This window comes from Rhea pennata, chromosome Z, assembly GCF_028389875.1.
Source record: "Rhea pennata isolate bPtePen1 chromosome Z, bPtePen1.pri, whole genome shotgun sequence".
Taxonomy (NCBI): Eukaryota; Metazoa; Chordata; class Aves; order Rheiformes; family Rheidae; genus Rhea; species Rhea pennata.
This window is the reverse complement of record NC_084702.1, coordinates 44,984,690-45,004,318: the sequence shown is the minus strand read 5'-3', so window position 1 is coordinate 45,004,318 and position 19,629 is coordinate 44,984,690.

Here is a 19,629-nt window from a genome sequence, read left to right as displayed (position 1 = left end):
ACTGTATTTTCTTTTTTCTTTGGTTAACCTTTGTTGTTTTTTCTTAATTCGTTCTCTCTTTCCCTCCCCTGAAAATGCCCATGACCGCAACTGTCCTCCTCAATTTTGTTTTCCATTTCTAGTGTGTATTTTGTTAACTCCCTTTTCCTTTTTTTTTTTTTTTTTTTTTTTTTTCGTAGCTGACACACATACACAGCACCTGCTTTATTTCAGGATTTTAACTCGGTCAGCTCCACAAGACATGTTTTACTCTGGTGAAAAAAAATTTAAACAGAATAAGAATTATAGGAAATCAAGTGCACTTTCTGGATGAGGAACTTCAGTAATTGAATTGTTACGTAGCCACTGGGTGAAGGGAAGGAATACAAAGTGCCTCAAATAGAACTAAGTGGAATTACAGTGTTGGTTAAATTGGATTTGAAGACTTAGCTAGTGACCAAAACCTGGAACATGTGGAAGTTATCCCTCTGAACTACCTGAAACAATTAATGTCATGTCTGAATGCTAAGTTTTAACACATGAAATTTAGCAGGGAAGGTAAAAGCATTCCTGTGAGCACTGTCTTGGATGGCCATCTGTCTCAGAAGATAAATGCATGCAGATACATTGCTATCTATTTAAGTGTGGATTGCCTTTCAAAGCTATTTTTCAAACTGCAGATAAAAGAATATGGAGAGCAGTTGCACTTAGAAGGCTATTTGATCCCCTTTCCCTGAAAAAAAGCCTGAGACAGTAAAGATACTATAAAAATATACAAGGAAGGGTTAGAAGTAGGTTCAGCCTGATAGTAACACTCCCACCCTTGTTATGAAGCATAGCATTAGATTCACTGAACAGAAAACCTAAATGCAGTGCATAAAAAGATCACTATGTGTGTGCTGGAGCATTTCCAGAGTCAATCTGCAAGTTTTTATTTTTTCTTCTGGAAAATATATTTAGACTTCCTTGTTGGTTTTTTTTTGTTATACCCATGCATATGTGGAGGAAACACATTGTGACATAACCTAGGATGTAGCAAGGATCTGAAAAGTGGAATGCTCATGATGCTAAGCTCCAAATGAATAGCCACTCGGTTTTATGCTGAAACTATGACATTTATAGATCCTTCTAGATAACTAGATGCAGGTGGGAGACAGCCTTTTGAGGTTGTTTCATCTGCACAGCTTTTGTGTATAATGGCCTAGATTCTGCAGCCTCTTCCATGTAGAACATCCTTTCATCCATGTAATTAGGAGAAATGCTAGTATTTGGCCGGACCAGAAAGCGTGATAGCGAGTGCTTAAACTGCTGAGTTCTTTATTACACAACACAAGGAAAATAAAAGGTGTACAGCTTTTCTACGCTTCGAGACTGTTTGTTGCAGTGACACTCTTGTTAAGGTGTGTTGTCAATAATTTGAATAGATTCGGAACAATTTTATGATACATACATACGCACACGCATACACACAACTCTCGAAAGTAGCAGCCTTCCGAAAAACTAGCAAGAGATGATCAGTTCAGATTCATTGTCTGAGATGTCTTTGAATGAAATAGGAAGTTTTTTTTCTTTTTAACAACAAAAAAAGAAAGGCTCAAGGGAATTGTTAGTTTGAATGATGAGGAAATAGTCAAAGTTGGAGAGCAGCAGTGCATTCCACACATAGCAGGTCCAGCTAGAGAGGTAATCTCAACGAAATCACAGTGGGAGTAACAATTTATAGTACAAAAGCTTTCAAGCTCAGAAGATCCTTTCTCATTTATTTAAAGTTGTTAAATACTTAACAGCATTTGGAGAACATAAATTTTCCATCACATCTGTGGATCTTAGCAGAGACAATGAGGATATGTGCTTCGACAGAGGCCTTTGTAAACACCACTATTTTACCAACTTATCATAGCTGGCTAGAGTTGCTTTAAGCATTGTGTTTGCGGTACTACTAATACTGCATTACAAAATGGAGGATTTTCCTGGACAAGATTTGCTGTTCAGATACTTCCTATGTTTATAGACAGGAAAGATGGTTCAGTGCAGGGATTCCCAAAGCTTTGTTTCTTTGGCTGCCCTCATGACATGTGCAAAATCATGTTTCGTCACAGCAGTATGAAGCAGCAATACGTTGATCTGTTCCAAACAATATAGTTCCGACCACATCCCTTGCCTCATGTGGTGATAGCAACTTCTGGAAGAGTCATTCAGCAGTTTGGCTGGTAATGACTTTCTGAACAGCCATCTTCTGCCTTCCCTTGGGAAGAGGTTGTGGCCGTTTTGGGTGATAGGAGAAGGGATACATTGGTTGTGTACCACTATGAAGTAGTTTGCTTAGCACAAGTAGTATCATGAACCATGAACCACCACCTGACGACATCTGGGCTGTGGGATAGGGCACTGACTGGTGTAAAGGCGTCTAGAGTTTTAATTCATAGCCTTCACCTGTGTGAAATCTTTCATGGCTTTTCACCACTGTGTATGCGCTAAGGGTATGGGCCAGGTCCAGGGGTCTCAAGTTCTGTTTTTTAAAACAGAGATAGTCCTTCAAAAGGCGTTGGGAGATCTCTTAATGACAATGAAGTTTGATTAGTTGTGAAGTTATAAAAAAGAATAAGCTGGTTATTTATCTTTTCAAAAGAAGATTGCAAATACAAAATTCCAACATTCAATTGGAATTGCAGGAATATAGGGCTGGAAAGAACCTTCAAGAGATCATTTTAGGTTGCTAGGGGATTCATATGCATAATATTTTCCATTAATTTATTGATTTGAAACTGAACAAGTTTATAGAATATAAGGCTGTCATACACTCTCGGGACTCTGAGTGCTCTTTTGGATCTAGTCAAGGGCAAGTACAACAGGCCTCCGTGTGTCTGGATTGCATTTAGTGTTCAGGACCTGCTCCACACTTTTGCTCTGGAATTCTTTGACTAGAAATATGGGAGACGTGACTAAGGAATGTCAACTAATGCTAGCCATGCTACAATTGGAGAAATTGAGTGTGATCAAGAATGTGTTGGCATGATAAAGAACAAAACCTTAAATCACTCTGAGCTGATTTAGAGAGAAAGCCTGTACAGAATGATCCTATTGCTGACATACACACTTATTTCTACTGACAAATTAAAAGAGTCAGTTCAGAGAGTGAGAGCAAATATACAATACAACTCCTATTTTCCCAATTACTTCCTCCCAGAGAAGGGAAGAATAAAATAGGCATAAAAGGATTGAACACTGAAAAGTCTGTTCAGTGAGGAATGTTTTATCTTGCTGTAGGCTCCTAGCTCTTAGAGTACACATTCACGCATAATCGAACAAGACAATAGTTATTCTCTGTTGTTGTAGAACCTCATATTTTCTTTTTATGGTGCAGAATATTGCATTTGATGAGATAGGGTCAGAAAGAGAAGCAGATATATCAACATAAGCCTTGGGCAGGACATGAAGTAAGCGTTAAGCACAGGTTTCTAAAGGTGAAGGGCTAATGAATTAAAAACTGCTGCAATGTCCATCTTCCTGCTCTGACTCTTTTTAATTGCAGAGAGTTATGCATGATCTATATTTTAAGTCAAGTGGGCATAAAGAATGTAAGTTGGTAAAGTAGGTGACAACTGTTGAAAATTTCAGTAAAAATAACCCAGTTCTTTTACTATATATTATTTTGAAGTGTCTTGGAACATCATGTTACATGAAAAGTGCAGTGCTAATTGAAATTGCTATCTTCTCTCCTAATAATTGATTTTAAGAGTCTCTTTTCCTTCAAGTGGTAGAAAATGGGGGGGGGGGGGGGAGAAGGCAGCAGCCACCTACTTACTGCAGTCAAAAAGCAGGGAAAGGTAGCTACCTAGAGTGTTCTCTGGGAATGTTCTGGGAGAACATGTAATTATGATGAAGCTGTAGACTGCAGACACACACATGGTCTCAATTCATTAGCTTCTTTTTGGTAGGTAAGAGTTCAGATATGAAGAGTGGCTAAGGACACTAAGGACAGAACCCCTTATAGGTGTTACAGCATAGTCTCGTAATTTTTGAGTTGTCATTCTCCTGTGGTTGTGCGTAGCTGGCATTGAAACACCTCACAAGAAAAACCTTATGTGATAAGTCCTGGAGAGGAGCGATAATAACACGAAGGCATATGACTTCATTTGAAATGGGATGGTCTCAGGACAGAGATCTTTCTTGTACTTGCATTTATAAATATGTTGGTGGGTTAAGAAACCGAGAAGGGAGGAAGTGACATGGATATATACGCAGGATGGACGGTTTATTAGGAAATTTAATTAAAGCAGTAAAACTGGAGATTGTTTTGTATTTTTATTCATTTATTGTTAAAGAGCGTTAACAGCAAGCTTATCCATTTTATCTCCAGATGTTTTCTTTCCTGTTCTCCTTTTTGTCATCTCTCTTCTGAGCCACTAAAACCGAACAGATACTAAGAATTTTCTAAAACTTTTTAATTCAGTTGTTGTACTCAGAGGTTTCTAGCTTGATGAAAGGATCATATGTGCAAATACTAGTCTATTTTCTTCTAAATATTTGAGTGGGAAAATTGAAAATAAAATTAATGTCATTCGTCCTAGTGATAATTGACTTTAATTAAAACAAAGTATAAAAGATTCTAAGTTCCTCTACACGACTAACCTTTCTGTGTGGGGCCATGTATACCCATCATGGTATATCCTGGCACAGCAAGGGTAAAGAAGCAGTACTTGCCTGTAAGACGTAAGATGAAGAAAGGGCCTAGTTTTTTGATGTTTAGTATAAATTTTAGTTAGGTTGTTCTCACATGTTCTGATGTGTAGTTTTGCGTTACAGAGAGATTAGAAAGCTTGAATAGTAAGTAGGAGAAGTGCCCATTTCACACGTAATGGCACGGACTTTTATCATTGTTGCTTTTTTGGATGAATCGGTCTATGTTTTGTTAAACTGAGTTGCATAGTTTAAACCTGATGTTATGATTTAGTTTTCTTTGGTTTTTAAAGTTGCCATGGATTGCTTCTTAGAAAGATACTGCACAAGTTTGGTAATTTTGTGTCCAACTATTACAAAAAAATTCTGTTCTTGGAACTGAGTGCTTGATAAAGAACATTCTTTAAAACCACGTTAGGATTTTCTGATACGTTAGTGCTGCTATAGTTCAGATTCTGAGTGGCCTTGCACCAACTATCTGGTTAAGCTATCTTCATCAGAAAAGCACGATGAACCGTTCAGCAATCCATTTAGCAATGTATTAGCAATTGCATGGGTTGATAATTAAATAATGAAAATGATAAATCATAATAATGTTCTATCAGGGAAAGAGCTTGTAGATGTTGAGTAAAGTAATTCTTGATTCCAAGAAAAATAAGTATCTGTTCAGCTTTAACTGTTTCCATTTGGAGGAAACACAAGAAAGATGATGTGCAGATAGGGATAAAAGCAGAACTCATCCAGTTCAGGTATCTGTACTTTAGAAAAAATAGTTCAGTGTGCGAATGACTGAATTTAGAAAGTGAGTGAATTTTGAACAATTCCAAGTTGCATATAGTATCCAGAGTGAGTATATTTAAAGAGTCATCCAGGTACATATAGGAGTCGTCCTGGGCATTCAGTGAAATTAGGTGGTGATATGTGGACATGCAAGATTTATGTTTTCAGTTTCTTACCAAACAAGATTATGGGATATGTATATATTGCATAGAAGAAATACTTTTATTTATTCATCTTTGTCCAGGTCAAATATATTCTACAATGACTTCCTTTTAACTCTCATTCGGTGCAGGCTTAGTAACCCAGTGGCCCAGTAATGCAAGATGAGAAGGTTGGTTTGTTAAATCTTCAAGTTAGAGACTGAGGCCTGGCGACTTACCTGACCTCAGATCATGTATAAATGACCATTTTATTTACCGCTGACCAGCTGGTCATGACCAGTAATCATGATGATCTTAAGGTATATGCAGATTCCCTCACTGGAAACTGTGATCATCTATTTGTGGCAAATAAACGTAATATTTTCTCAGCTGTGGCTCTCTGGTTGCTCTGCACCTCCTCTGTGTTCTTTGAGCTGTAAGGATTGAAACTGAGGGAGCTGATGATGGCTTTTGAATTTCTGAAAAATTAGATTCCCTATCAATGCATTATATTTAACTTTCTTAATTTTTTGGCATGATGGTTTTTAGAAATACATTCATGTTGCTGTGCTGAACTCTGAACAGTATGATAGGATAGGGTGAGAATAATAGGAAGAATTTTTCATGTATTTGGAGCTAAGGGTAGAAAAGCTGGTATCTAAGACTACACTGTAGTGACAATCTGCAGGGAGCAGGGTTTATTGGCAACGTGTGAAGTTAGAATCAGGAAGTTAGAGGCATTGGAGAAGGAAATGCATGTTTCAGCTATGAAATAAATGCTGGTGCAAATGGTGTATCATATAAAACTGACATAATTCAGTACATTGTGTCTGAGCAAGGATTAAAACTTGGCATCTTTTGTCTCAGGAGCTTATGCCTTGATCCTTTGTAGAGCTAGATTTCTGCTTCCTCCTCCTCCTTTGCTCCCTTTTAGCTGAGTAGGATCACTGCTTTGAAGTTACAGTGATATTAATTTCCCCCTTTCTTTAATGTTTAATTTTATTATCTTGGCTGCATTTCCTATATGAAGTGCATCAATCCTAGAGACATAAGTGCATTTAGAGGGCTGCACACACAAAATACTTGGAGATGACATGTAAAATATTAGATGACCATTTAGTTGCTAATAGTAATTTCCACAATACCATCCATAACATTTAACATATAATTCTGTATTATCATTAGAGTTTGCTATTACATTTCTTCAGATTATTTTCTTAAAAAATCAATATAGAGTGGTGGATGTACCTAATACATCCTTTAGGAATGACGGAGCTGAAGCTTCAGATGACCTGTCTGAAGAAAAGAGCCAGCAGCTCTTATCCTTTTTTGCTACCAGTATGGGATAGAGCTGTAAATTTCTGTTGATTGATGCTGTGAGATCATTTGGGTTTATCCATATTTTTTATGTTGCAAAACCCTGGAGTTCTGTCACAAGTTTAAAATGCTCAAGTGATATACCACATGATGAAGATCACCCCAAAGAATTCAGAACAAACTTTGAAAAATGATTCCCCAGTAAAATCGATGTGGAGTGTGTAGTTTCTGATGATCTCAGATTTGAAAGTTATTTCTACTTTTTTTTTCTTTTTTTTCCTGGTGACCCTTGAGGAGTATTACATCGTGCTTGAAAAATCTAAATAAGGATTGAGTTAGTATATCTATGTCTTTTTATTTTAAAGTAGGAGTGATAAAATTATCTTGGAGAACTTCCAATATAAATCTCTGCAAGGTTTCATCCATCTGAACTGTTGTCATTGCTGAGGTTGACTCTGTGCTGAATCAAAGTCTTAGAGAGAAGTTCTGACTACAGGAGAGAAGTTTTTAGGCAATGATGATCTCTTTCAAACAATGAAATATCTGACAGCTGACATTATGATCTTCTCTTTGACCTGAGTGTTAGTAATGGTGAAGTTTACTCTCTTCAGATAATATACAAACACATTCCTTTTGTAAGCTATACCAAACATCCAGGGGTATTTGAGAGAGACAGGAAGAGGGAGAGGAAGCTGAATCTCTCGCAAAGCTATATTTCATTTAGAAAAATAGGAACTGCTTTGAGGAAGCACTAAATTTATGGAGTACTTTTTAAATAATATACTATCCTGGGTTAGTTCCTGAGATGATATATATTTCTCATATGCTTAATGTGAACTTGGGGACTCATTTATGCTTGAGGCCAAGTTAGTCATACCTGCATCAATACGAAGCAAAGTTTGTTATTGCTTCTAGGCAAGAAAGTCTGCTAACTTATATGCAGTGTCAGCCCTGTGAGACCATTTGAACCTTGTAGATTGTACCACAAAACCTGTCCTTGTACTGTGAGAGCTACACTGTTAACTGTGTTTGGATTTTTACAAACAGTATAAACTCTTATCAGGCATTAATAATTTTGCTAGCCATTTTTTTTGAAAGTCAGGAGAAAAGGAGACCAGGAGGATTGTTACAATTGGTCCACTGATGAAGGACTTGAGTTTACTTTTCAAAAATTACTGGCTGAGCACTGAATATAAAAATAAAAATATTGTGACTAATAAATTATGACTAATAAAAATAATACATATTTTTTATCACATAGGACTCTTAATAATATGTGACATAGACACCTAAACAATATTCTATTCACCTGCTATAATAACCTGTGCTATAGTCTTGGCATCAGTAAATGTAGCAGTGACATTTAAACCCAACTTCCTGTTGAACTGAAGACCTTATTTAGAACAAAAGATGTTGTGCAGCAGATCTGGGGACTGGTTTTGTAGATGGGGTTTTTAGTAAGAACAAATTGGTCAGTTCGTAATGAGCTAGAAAGAACATTTTCATACTAAGAAACTACCTCAGATGTAGACAAAGGACTGGCTTCAGTTCATCATAGATCTCAGATACCATCTAGTTTAGCAGTCATGGTGAAAAATGTTAGCTCTATTTGACTTTAACTTGCTCAACACTCAAGATTTTAAGAAGTCTTTAGTGTAAGAACTAGCTGAGATTTAGTATATATACCTTTAAATCATTCCTAGAGAAATGAAATGAAACAATTTTATGAAGGAAGTGTAAACTGGTAAGTAGAAACTGATTTGTTTAAATGGAAGAGTGTGTGATTTTATATGATAAGTTCTTGCAAATGTTCAATATTTGCTCTAATTTGGAAATTCCCTTACTGCTGTCCTTTACATGACTCTGACACCAGTTTGCTATGGGTTAGCTTCAGCATGTTGCCTATCACACTAACTATGACTGTTTTACTGATTCCTTGTAATTTCTAGGTCTGTTTGTTGCCATCTTGTAATTCGTCTGTGCAGTAAGTTACATTAGTGCTTGTACGGTGCTTAATACACAAGAATTCTGCTCCAGAATTAGGATGCTGATGTGATATGGCATTACAACTATTCTAATAATAATAAGAAAAGTAAAGCACAATGGATGAAACTTCATTTTAGAGATGAAAAAGCAGATGAGAGAAGATTATCAGTATCATAGGCTCCTAAGATCTTAGGGTGCTGGTGCAAAGGGACTTTAGGAAGTTATCTAATCCAACCTCCTGCTCAGAGCGGAGCTGGGAGACATGTGGAGCCTGGTTTTTCAAGGATTATTTACAAGTAGAGCTATTTACAAGTAGAGCTATGATGCTCTTCTTTTCTGCTTCATGTTCCAGGAAGAATACCACCTGCATGGATTCATTTGAGTGTGTTCAGGTGTTATGGAAGCTACAAAGTACATACACAGTGATACATTTGTGGGCTGTAAGTCTGAACCTGGCAGCTTGTGTGTGTGTCTGTGTTAAGTAGCAATACAGCTTCCTAATGAAACAGATAAAGAGGTTCAGTCTACTTGCTAGATGTATTCTCCATGAAGGTTAGTTAAATTTATGGTTACACTATTTTCAGCCTTCTTTGGGAGTAACACACCTAATATGCATGGTTTCAGGTACAGAATACCTTTCCTGAGCTTTCTGTTTGCAACATAGTATGAGTGCAATAGCTGTTCAAGCATTTAACAGCTTTTGCAAATAAATATGCTATAGCTTTGGAATTTAGTAAACTTTCAGACTTGTAATCTAAAGCAGCTTAGCATTTTAATAGATCAAAATGCCTTGAACATCTGTGAAAAAATTGCCATCTTTTTATAAACTGTTTAAGATTGTTAAACAACAGGCATAGATTCAAATGCCAGGTTATCTGTTCAAGTCTGTAATTCTCAAATGTGGCAGGATGAACAAACAGATGTGTGATATGTTTTATTCATAAATTTAGGGGTATGTGAAAAGTACTAACTCTACTTTCCTTGGCATAATTACAGTACTTTCAAATGGCATTTTAAAAACATGCACGATATAGTTTAAGGCAAATTGCAAATCCCTATCTTTATGAAATTTTCAAGCATTTAGAAGTTTCTTACCTTCCAACTACTCTTAAAACACCCTGTTACTTTTTGATAGTGTTTTTGTGAAGCGCGTTGTTTTGCACACATGCGCACATGCTCTCTCTCTCATTCATGTTCCAGCGCTGTATTTGATTTATGCTTTAGTCCCATGAGTAACCTTTACAGTTATCAAATGCCTTTGGTGACTTGAACTATCAGAGTGACTGATGCATTTCTTGGCCTCACCTTCCAGAGTGAGAAATCCCTTCGCCAAATCCCTTTCCAAACATAAGGCCTTCTAAGCCATCAAAAGCTTACTTCAAAAACAAATCAAAGAAAGCAAGTGAAAAGTACAGAAACATACACTGGATACCTTATTCAGATGAAGAGAATGCAGCTTTGTATGAGTTTGTATGCAGCCTCTTATGTGGGAAACCCTCTAGCCATGTGTCATTATGGCTGTATTTGGGCAATTAAAGACAGTTATTTCAATCTACTGTTTGACAAACGGTCTGTAAAATGTATTTATAGGTTTAAGGATAAATATCACCTAATAAGCACAGTAGCAAATATTGAATCCTGTAACTGTGACCGACTGTTCTGTAGTGTTCTACAGAAACTGCAGGGAAAAATACGTATTCCCTGAAATCTACTGGCTTTAGGTTGAAATTGAAAATTGTCTCACTCCCAACCCACAGTCCTGCCTCCAAGCAACCTTGGAGCTGGATGGAATATGACTCCAAACTTTGCATCTAGACTGTGTTCAATCTTACTGCTTTGTGCCCAGTGAGGTTGCTTTTCATTCCTGCTATTAAGTAGCTGAAATTGTTGAGAAGCATCATTTTCTGCACAGCATTTAAGAGCTAGTCTCTGTGTCTGTCCCTCTAGGTACCTATGATATGATATCAGTGTTGATTTTACCCCATACTTTTTCCCCTTTCCATTCTGACCCATTATGATTCCATGCCTAAAGAAAGGATTCTTTCTCTTAGATTACTCTATCAGGCAAAGCCTGAATTCAACTTAAACGCTCCAGAGGGAAATCAGATTAAAAAAGAAAAAAACCTGTGAAACTAATATTTAAAGCTCTAGGACTGTTTTAAGAACACTTTTATTAGAAACATCTAAGCCATAAGTTTTTTTTATACCTTGTACAAAAAACAAATAATTCATGCTCTAGAAGAAGAGCGTGGACATTTTTCTGTGATGCTGAGGAAAATGAAGTGTGAAAGATCGGAAAACTTAAGTCTGCAAGGTTAATTATTCTTAGGAATATATACTGAAAAGTACATAGCAGAAAGAGTAGTAAAAACACACAAAAGCTTCCTTACAAAGAGTAATTTCATATATTATAATTATGAAGTAGGTTGCAGTGAATACAATATAAGGTATATTCATATATGTGTGTATGCAAACACACATCAAGTCTATAACTATTAATAATTATTATTAATTGTAATTATAAACTGAAGATCCAGCTCTATTGTGTCCAGGATATTAATTTTAACTATCAGCTAATGCTGAAATATTAATCTAGGTAAGACAACGCTGAAATTGATGGTAAGTACTGAACTTTGGAACTAGACTTTTCTGTTCTATGTAGTTAAAAGAACTCCCTCCCCCCCCCCTTCCCTTTCTGATTATCTCTGTGATGTTTTATGATGTGAATGGTCCTTGCAAGAGTTAGAATTAGTATGCTGTGAAAAGGAAGATAAACCACTTTGGAACATAGAACTTGATTTTCTGAGCACTGCTACAATTTCATTTTATGTATAGGCTTAGGAGTGTAGTCTAACTTTTCCACATTAGTTTGCTCTGTAGAAAGGGCTTAAATGTGTATATAAGTGCTTCTATTTTGACTCGGGAATCAGAAGAGATGACACTTCTGTCTGACGTGTTGTTACGATACCCAACAGTGAATAAAAGCGGTGTGGTAGAGAAGGTTTTCATCTCAATGTAAAGGCCTGGAAAACAGGAAGTCACATCCTTTTATAAGCCAAACCATGTCTCTTTGGCTAAATGTTCAGGCTCAAATCAGTGAGGAACAAGATACTCAGCATCTTTGAAAATCAAACATTACATTACTAAGAATAAGCAGGTGTAGAAACCTAGGAACTGCTACTGCAGATCAGGTGAGTTCTTCAATTAGTGTAGTTTCTTATCTCTTCCAGCAAGCAGTACAAAATGCTTTAGAGGAAGTGTATCTACCAAGGAGAGTTATACCTGAAGCATGAAGGTTGATCTTTCCACATTTTTATTCTTACAAGGAGGAGGACGTTCTTTCTTATCATTAATTTAATGTCCAAATTTCTCCATGCCTCAGCTGATTTCTTGTGGGTAAAGGAATGTTGAATAGACTTTTCTCCAGCTGCAGTTCCTGATTACTGGAGAGTGACCTCTGTGTTTGTGTTCTGCCCTTGCTGGTTTCCCAGCACACAGATCAGGGAAGCTGCAATAAAAATGGCATTTATGTTCGCTAGTCCATTAGAAAAAGAATGGACCAATAAGGTAACACTTTAGCTTGAATTTTAGAAGTGATCTCACTTCCTTGCTTGAGACAAGGTGCCTTTTGAGACCTTGGGTCAGTTGTTTAGCTTGTCTGTGCCTTAATACGTTGTTTCCAATATGGGGACAATGGCATTGCTGCATCTTGGAAGGACATTATGAGAGTTAGTACAGTAAAGATTAAAGAATGCAAGGAACTTGCACAGTCACAGTTATCACATGCCCTAAGCAATGTAGATGTATATTTTAGCATGCTATTCAGTGCTCTGAGATGCTACTGGAAGTTGTCATAGTTTTATATCACTATGCTGTTTTTATTTGAAGTAAATAAAAATTAACCAAACATATATTCTGATGACTCTATCATGCGTACTCTCCTTGTCTGTAATGTTTCTACAGTAGGCATATATTAAGCCCATTAGAGCTAGATCTGGTTTTATGCTGTTTTATGTATTCCTAATACTTCATATTTAAAAAGATACAGATCATTCATGGTCAATGATATAAATACTGGAGACTGATGACTTCATGTCTATAAAAGATATTTCAGCATTGCAATAATTAGTGAAATTGTACCAGTGATAGGAGATTTTAGGAGAAAGAGTTTGGTGAAAAAGAATACATGAGGTGCATGACTACTGGTTCCCATAAAATGTGTTTTTGCAGGTGGAAAGGCAGATCACCTTTCCCCCCCAGTCAAACGATCCTTTTCAGCCCCACTGTGAGCAGCTTTCTCCAATCCTCAGTCATTCAGTTATCAAGTCCCTGATGGCCTATTAGACTTCAACCAAACCAACAGCTATAAAGAGCCTTCTGTATGAGAAATTAGGTTCAGCCTTTAACCTTCCCCATGAAAAGGACAACAAAGAAATGTTGGTGCTCAGTAAAAGAAGGGAAGCTTAATTTACTGTTTCACTCTTAAATTTACACCACTTTTTCATGGAAAAATGTATTCTTTTCTTCAGCTATTTTTTTTGTCAGGTTGAATAGTGGGACCTTCAGCTCCACACAGTACTTAACATCCTGTTAACTGTGTGCTTTATTTATGCACTTTACAAAGCAACTGAGATTTAGGCTGAAGTGCTGAATTTAACCATTTGAAATGGAACTTAGAAATTTAGGACTCTTAGAATATAAATAGAAGGTTAACATTTCAAAAATGTATCCTAAAGGCATTCTAACTCTTAAAGCTAAAGTCTCTGGTTGTTTTGCTTTGATTATCTACAGGAGAATAGCTAATTGAGGATCTTAAAAATTGGTAAAAATGAATTTAGGGGGGTGTTCTGGCAAATGAAAATGAAATAGGAAGATGAAAAAGCTAGCTGCATCGTGATGCTTGTAGTCCGACTTTAAGTTCTGGTTGTTGTCCAATTTTCCCTATTGGTGGTATTTTTTTCCTTGATCATCTGTGGAGGATAAGGTAAATGTATAGTAACATAAGACTTTTCCATGGGGAAAAAGATCCAAATTGTATTTGGTATATATAGTTTATGTGAAGATAATTTATAGCTTAACTTTAACAGTTTCATTGCAACCCATTAGCTGAAGCAAGGAGTTACCAAAACTAAATTCAGATCTTCATGGATGAGTCCCATCTGGCAGTTCAATGAAAATAAAGCCTCAGAAAGGCTTTACCTCTCCAATATAATTTCATGCAAGTTCAAGGAGGCCTGGTGAGTAAGGAAACCCAAGATTTTCTTTTATTTATATTTTTTGTTGTCTTAAAGTTGTAGTTCTCTGCACTTGATGCACATGAAAATTCTTGGCTGGATATAGAGTTATTTAGAGAACCATGTTTGAGGGTATTAAAGAGTAAGAAGGTATTAAAAACTTTTGGATTTCTGACTAAGCAAGATATGTATACATAAAATAGGACAGAAGAAAGATAAAAAATATGTATTTTCTCCTTTCACATCAATATGTATTATTCTGTTCTGCTGAACAAATTGAAGATTTCTGAGGTGACACATACTAATATCTGTCTGTATAACATGTCTTTTGTCCAGATACTGCTTTGCTAAATGTGGACCACAAAAAATAATTCATGAAATGGATTTAATTAATCTCCAGAAAGTGAATAGGAGTTTGCCTGAATGATTATTCCACTGTTAGATACAAGGTCTGTTGTAAAAGGACAAATTCTTCACTACTCACTTATTTTATACAGAGCTGGATTTTATACCAGGGAAGTGTGGAAGTGATAGGAATCTCTGTATATTTGGATAGGTATACTTAATTTATTGATCTTGGCACTGTTGTTCTATCAGTTCAGTTGCCAGTGTTATAGGGATAAAAACTATACATTGTTCTACCTTATGTTTAATAACTCCAAAAAATAAGCATGAATCAAACAAGGGAGAATTTTAGACAATCGAGAAACTGGTTTCATTGGACAGTGTCAGCTTCCTTGGAGAAATATGGTTGTTTTAGGCCACACAAATTGAGTACAGAATCCTTTAATCTGTTTTGGAAAGTAGAGGATAGCAGCTTTGAATCTGTGAGAAGCTTGCTGCGCCTAAAACCACTTACTTAACCGAAAGGCAGAGTGCCACTTGCTGAGCAGTGCTGTGGCTGAGTCCGCAGCAGCAGCAGAACCTTGACCTTCCAGGGGAAACTCAAAGGAAAGACGTGCAGGATTTTACTTTCTCTCTCACGCATCTCAGATAGTACTTGTATTTTACAGAAGCACAGTGAAGGTGTGAGTATGTTAGGCAACCTGAGGCTTTTGATCAACTTCCAGTTTATCTTAATACATCTTGCTTTTGCTAGTATGTTGCTCTATGGTAAAATCACATGATATTCCCTAAAAGAAAATAAAGTCCTACAGCCTTTCGGGAGGGGTATTGGATAGGACAGAACTTCTGGACTCCTCAATCAAGCATGTGGAAAGAAGTGACTTTCTTCTAGTGAAGTTCACTGATGGTAGGCTGACTGTAAAATCAAAAGGAAGATTAAGGAGATGTGAGTTGCTGGGATGGTAGCTGATGGCATTACCATATTCAATAGGATTTTTGCAGTTATACCTGCAAAATATATATATGCAGATTTTGCAGGTATTTGCAGTGATAAAATCAGAGGCTGAAGTCAACTGGCGTAGGGAAGGGGGAAACCCCTAAGAAGAGGTGTTAGCTTTTACTCTGAATGTTCTCTTAGATGATTAAACAGTGACCTAAAATGTGCTTGGGTTAATTCCTTAAACAGCAACTCTAAAATAGAATTAAACTTTTTAAAAAGCTGCTGATTGATTCCAAATTACATGTATGTGTGTGCACATGGTTTGGAACCTAAGATTTTTCCAGACATTTGAGCATAAATGTTAAAGATGTGAAAATGGAAGGACAGAATATAAAACTTAAACAAATTTATTGAGCAGTGTGTGACAAGTGCAATAATCAAATCAGCTGCATCGACCTGACAGAGACATTCTACACTGGCTGATGTTCTATTGAAAGTACTGGAAAAGAGTAGAAAGCTTTGAAGCAATCCTTTGAATCCAATTTTAAGTATATTGCTGTTGTCTCAGCTGAACAGCAAAGGCAAAGCTATCTGCAAATCCAGAATATATTAAATATATTTAAAGCAAAAAGATTGTTTTATTTTAATGTAAGTTGTAACTAATTAATGGACATGTTTGGAAGATTGATGCAATTTAATATTTTATTTCTTTGTGTTTAGTGAAGAAAAGACACAGAGAAAGCAGGATATTTGGAAGATACTGAATTATTTTGTTTCTGAATCAGTCCTTTTAAGTTGTGACCACTGTTATACTGAAGTGTTGCGAAGGTTATGAACAAAATTTTTATTTCTTAACAGCAGATAATATATTTTTATATGCTACAGCCATGAAAAAAAGGTGTTTCCCATACACTGTTCACATTACTGGCACTGAGAAGGAAATTGGAGGAACTTTCTTGGAATTTTATATATGAGCTAGCTTTGTTGAAATAGAGTTTAATAACTTTCCCTGTAAGCAGACTAAGATTTTATTGCTGCCTTGAGCAAAAGCAAAAGAAATCAGGCTAGATCCTCAGCTTGCACAGGTGTTGTGGGAGGGGAGAAAATGGAATAAGCAAGAAAAAGTCAATTTGTTTACACATATCTTAAAGAATAACCTTAGCTTTTGTCCATCTTTAAGTGATTCTCTTTGTAAGGAGAGAGGCTTAGTTTTACCAGCATGGTAAAACTCTCTCATTTTTTTCTGAGCTTAGTTTATAAAACATGTTTACAACAGTCATTCCATAGCACAGAGGACAGTGTGACTAACAGGAAATCAAGGTATCATGTTGAAAGATATAAGATGAACATCACAGAATGACTTGACTGACTGAAAATACTAGATTTCCTGGGAAAAAACGATCAAAATATGAAAGCACAAATAAAGTTTGGCTACCGAACTGACGTAATGGCTAGATATGAAAATACAAATTTATAGATATGATTTGAAGTCTACATTTCAAATAAGACTCTAAGAAATCTGTCTTAATTACTGTATGTAATAGGCCTTAAATTTCATACTCTCCTGAATAGATTGCTTACAGCCTGGTTTAGATGAAAACAAAAGGTATCACACCTTGATTTAACAAAAAAGATGGAAAAAATGACAAAATTGAATGACAAAAGATGGAAAATAGACCATTTTCCAGTAGTTAATTAAACTGTTTAAATAAATGATTGTGCTTTAAATTCTAATTTACATTCATGTGTCTTGTTATGACTTACAGTGTTAGGTCAAAGAGCTTACCATAAATTGGTACTTGCTGACCTTTATTGCTTTACCACATTCAGTTGAACTGAAGAGCAGTTTCGTTGAATGGGTCGTGGACAGTTATATTAGAATTTTATCCATCTTAATGTGGATAAAGATGAGAGAAATATTGCACAGCTCTGCTTGGAATTTATTCCCTAAACAGGTGATGTGAGTGTTAATGCTGATGGTGACTTTTTCTTTGATAGAAATTAGGGATTGTAAGACTAGAGGCAATGAGGTTCATTTTACATATACACACAGTTTTTACGACAGAATAACTTATCATCTCTGCACTAGAACTGTAGTTAAAGGCATTGGTTATCTGCTTGCAAGTAAATAATGCTTTTTGGCTGGTACGAAGAACCAGAAGAAGAAATCGATACTTAAGTTACAGAGCTGAGAACTCAACCGCATTTATTGCAGATATTTTAAGTCTTGTAAATAGAAAGAGCATCAGTTCTACATATTCCTACACATGTAGGAACATAACACAAATATTTTACCTGCTCTACCTCAATGCTTCAAAGACGTGAGGGACCTCTGTGGTACCAACACAACAGTTCCCATAAAATCTGTCATTAACAGCAGAAGATAAATTTCTGTCTTCATTAATCAAGGTAATCTTGGATCAATTCTTTTAATTTGCTCAAATTGTTAATCTATGAAGTTGCTTCGGAAAGTTTAAGTGGCTCAAAGTGTCTCTGTAGTCAACCTACATTTGTTTTCCCCAAACAGGACTTGTTTTAGTAAATATCCAAGTCTGTCTGCTATGTGTTCAACTGTAAGTAATTCTCTCAATAGCACTTATTCTCTCTGGCCACTTTACTCCAAATGTATGCTGTCATCATCCATGCTGAAAACAATGTAAGCTGTTGGATAGATTTGTTGCCTTTCTATGATCCTGATTTACGCAGATAGATGTGTGCTGAGTACACTGTTTAATACTGATGATTGGCTGTTAGAATGAGCTACAAAAAATGGAGCTTCCTTATGCACTTAGAGATGCAGACATTAGATTTATGATTGCCTAGGTAAGTAAATGCAATAGCTCTGCAACACTTTTCCTCCTAGAGGGGTTTTCTGAGGTCATTTTATGTAGCTTAACTTCTGCTTTTGACTTGTTGGTCATAAAGTCAGAATTCTTGAGCAATTCTGCCTGAGCTGTGGGTCTCTTACTACATTTCATTAAATGCAAGAAGTGGTGCCATCAGCAAAGTCTAAATCTCCAGGCATTCCAACAGCTCTTTCATCTCTACAATTTCTTATTTCCAGGCCACAAGTCTGATGAAATGCAGAACGAGTACAATTTCACTTGTTTATTGGTAAATGAAGATAGATCAAGAACAGATAGACTGAAACTATCTCCCCAATATTTACTCTTTTTGGCTCTTATTGGAAATTCAGTTCAGATGAATATAAGGAGGCGCTTCCTGCAAATGGATGGCAGCGGGGATAATATGACTACTCCACTCATTACTTGCGCGTAAATCCTATTTCTGGACAATGCATGGATAATTCCTTCTTCATTTTCCCACACTTAATTCTATCTTTCATACTTCACAACTGTCTTCAATATTTATTCTGAATAGATTCACAGCCATTATTTCCTAGTGTAATTGCTTAGTTTTCTGATGGTTGCTTTAAGATTTCTGAACTAGGCTTTCATCTTTTTGTGTACAAGCACCACATTTAGCTCAAGATGGAAAGTACTTGTCTTTCCACTTCGTTAGGGAAAGGTGAGACTATTTCCATGTTTGTCTTTCATTTGTACTATAGCTGCAAGGGAAATCAGTAGGACTTTATTGGTTTGGTGTAGAGTTTTTGCCTCTCTTTCCAGAGTTATTGATCAATATATCTTTTCTTTCTAATTTTTTAACAATTTCTCTGGCTTTCTCTTGTGATTACCTTCCCTATCATTTTGGTGAATCGCTCTTTCATCCTATACTTAGGTAACACCCAGTATGTTCCCAGTCCTATCAATGTTTATCTTTGTAGACAGCAATTAGCACATGTACAAATCTAAATCTATAACAGGGCTAAAGAAGGAACAATTAATTTGGAGACATTTAAATAGAAGGTAATCAATAACTATTGGAAGATGCTCCACAGAATATTGAAGCAGATATCAGACATCTGATGTCTTTTCTTTGTATAAAATAATTTACGTATTTCTAAGAGGAAGGCTGCGTAGTGTCAAGGCAACTTTAGCAGTTAGCAGCCAGGGTAGGGTATTCAAAGAGTAGGCCCTAGAATGAATCAAACCAGAATAGTAATCTTGCTGAGCATACTGGGATCGTATTTACTGTATGTGGTCATTTATTTATTATTATTAAAATAGTGTCATGATACATCATGCAATGTTTGTTTCAACAGTTTGAATGGAAAATATTAGATAGTATGGACTTGTTGCTTAACTCTCTGTTCATGTCCGTTAGA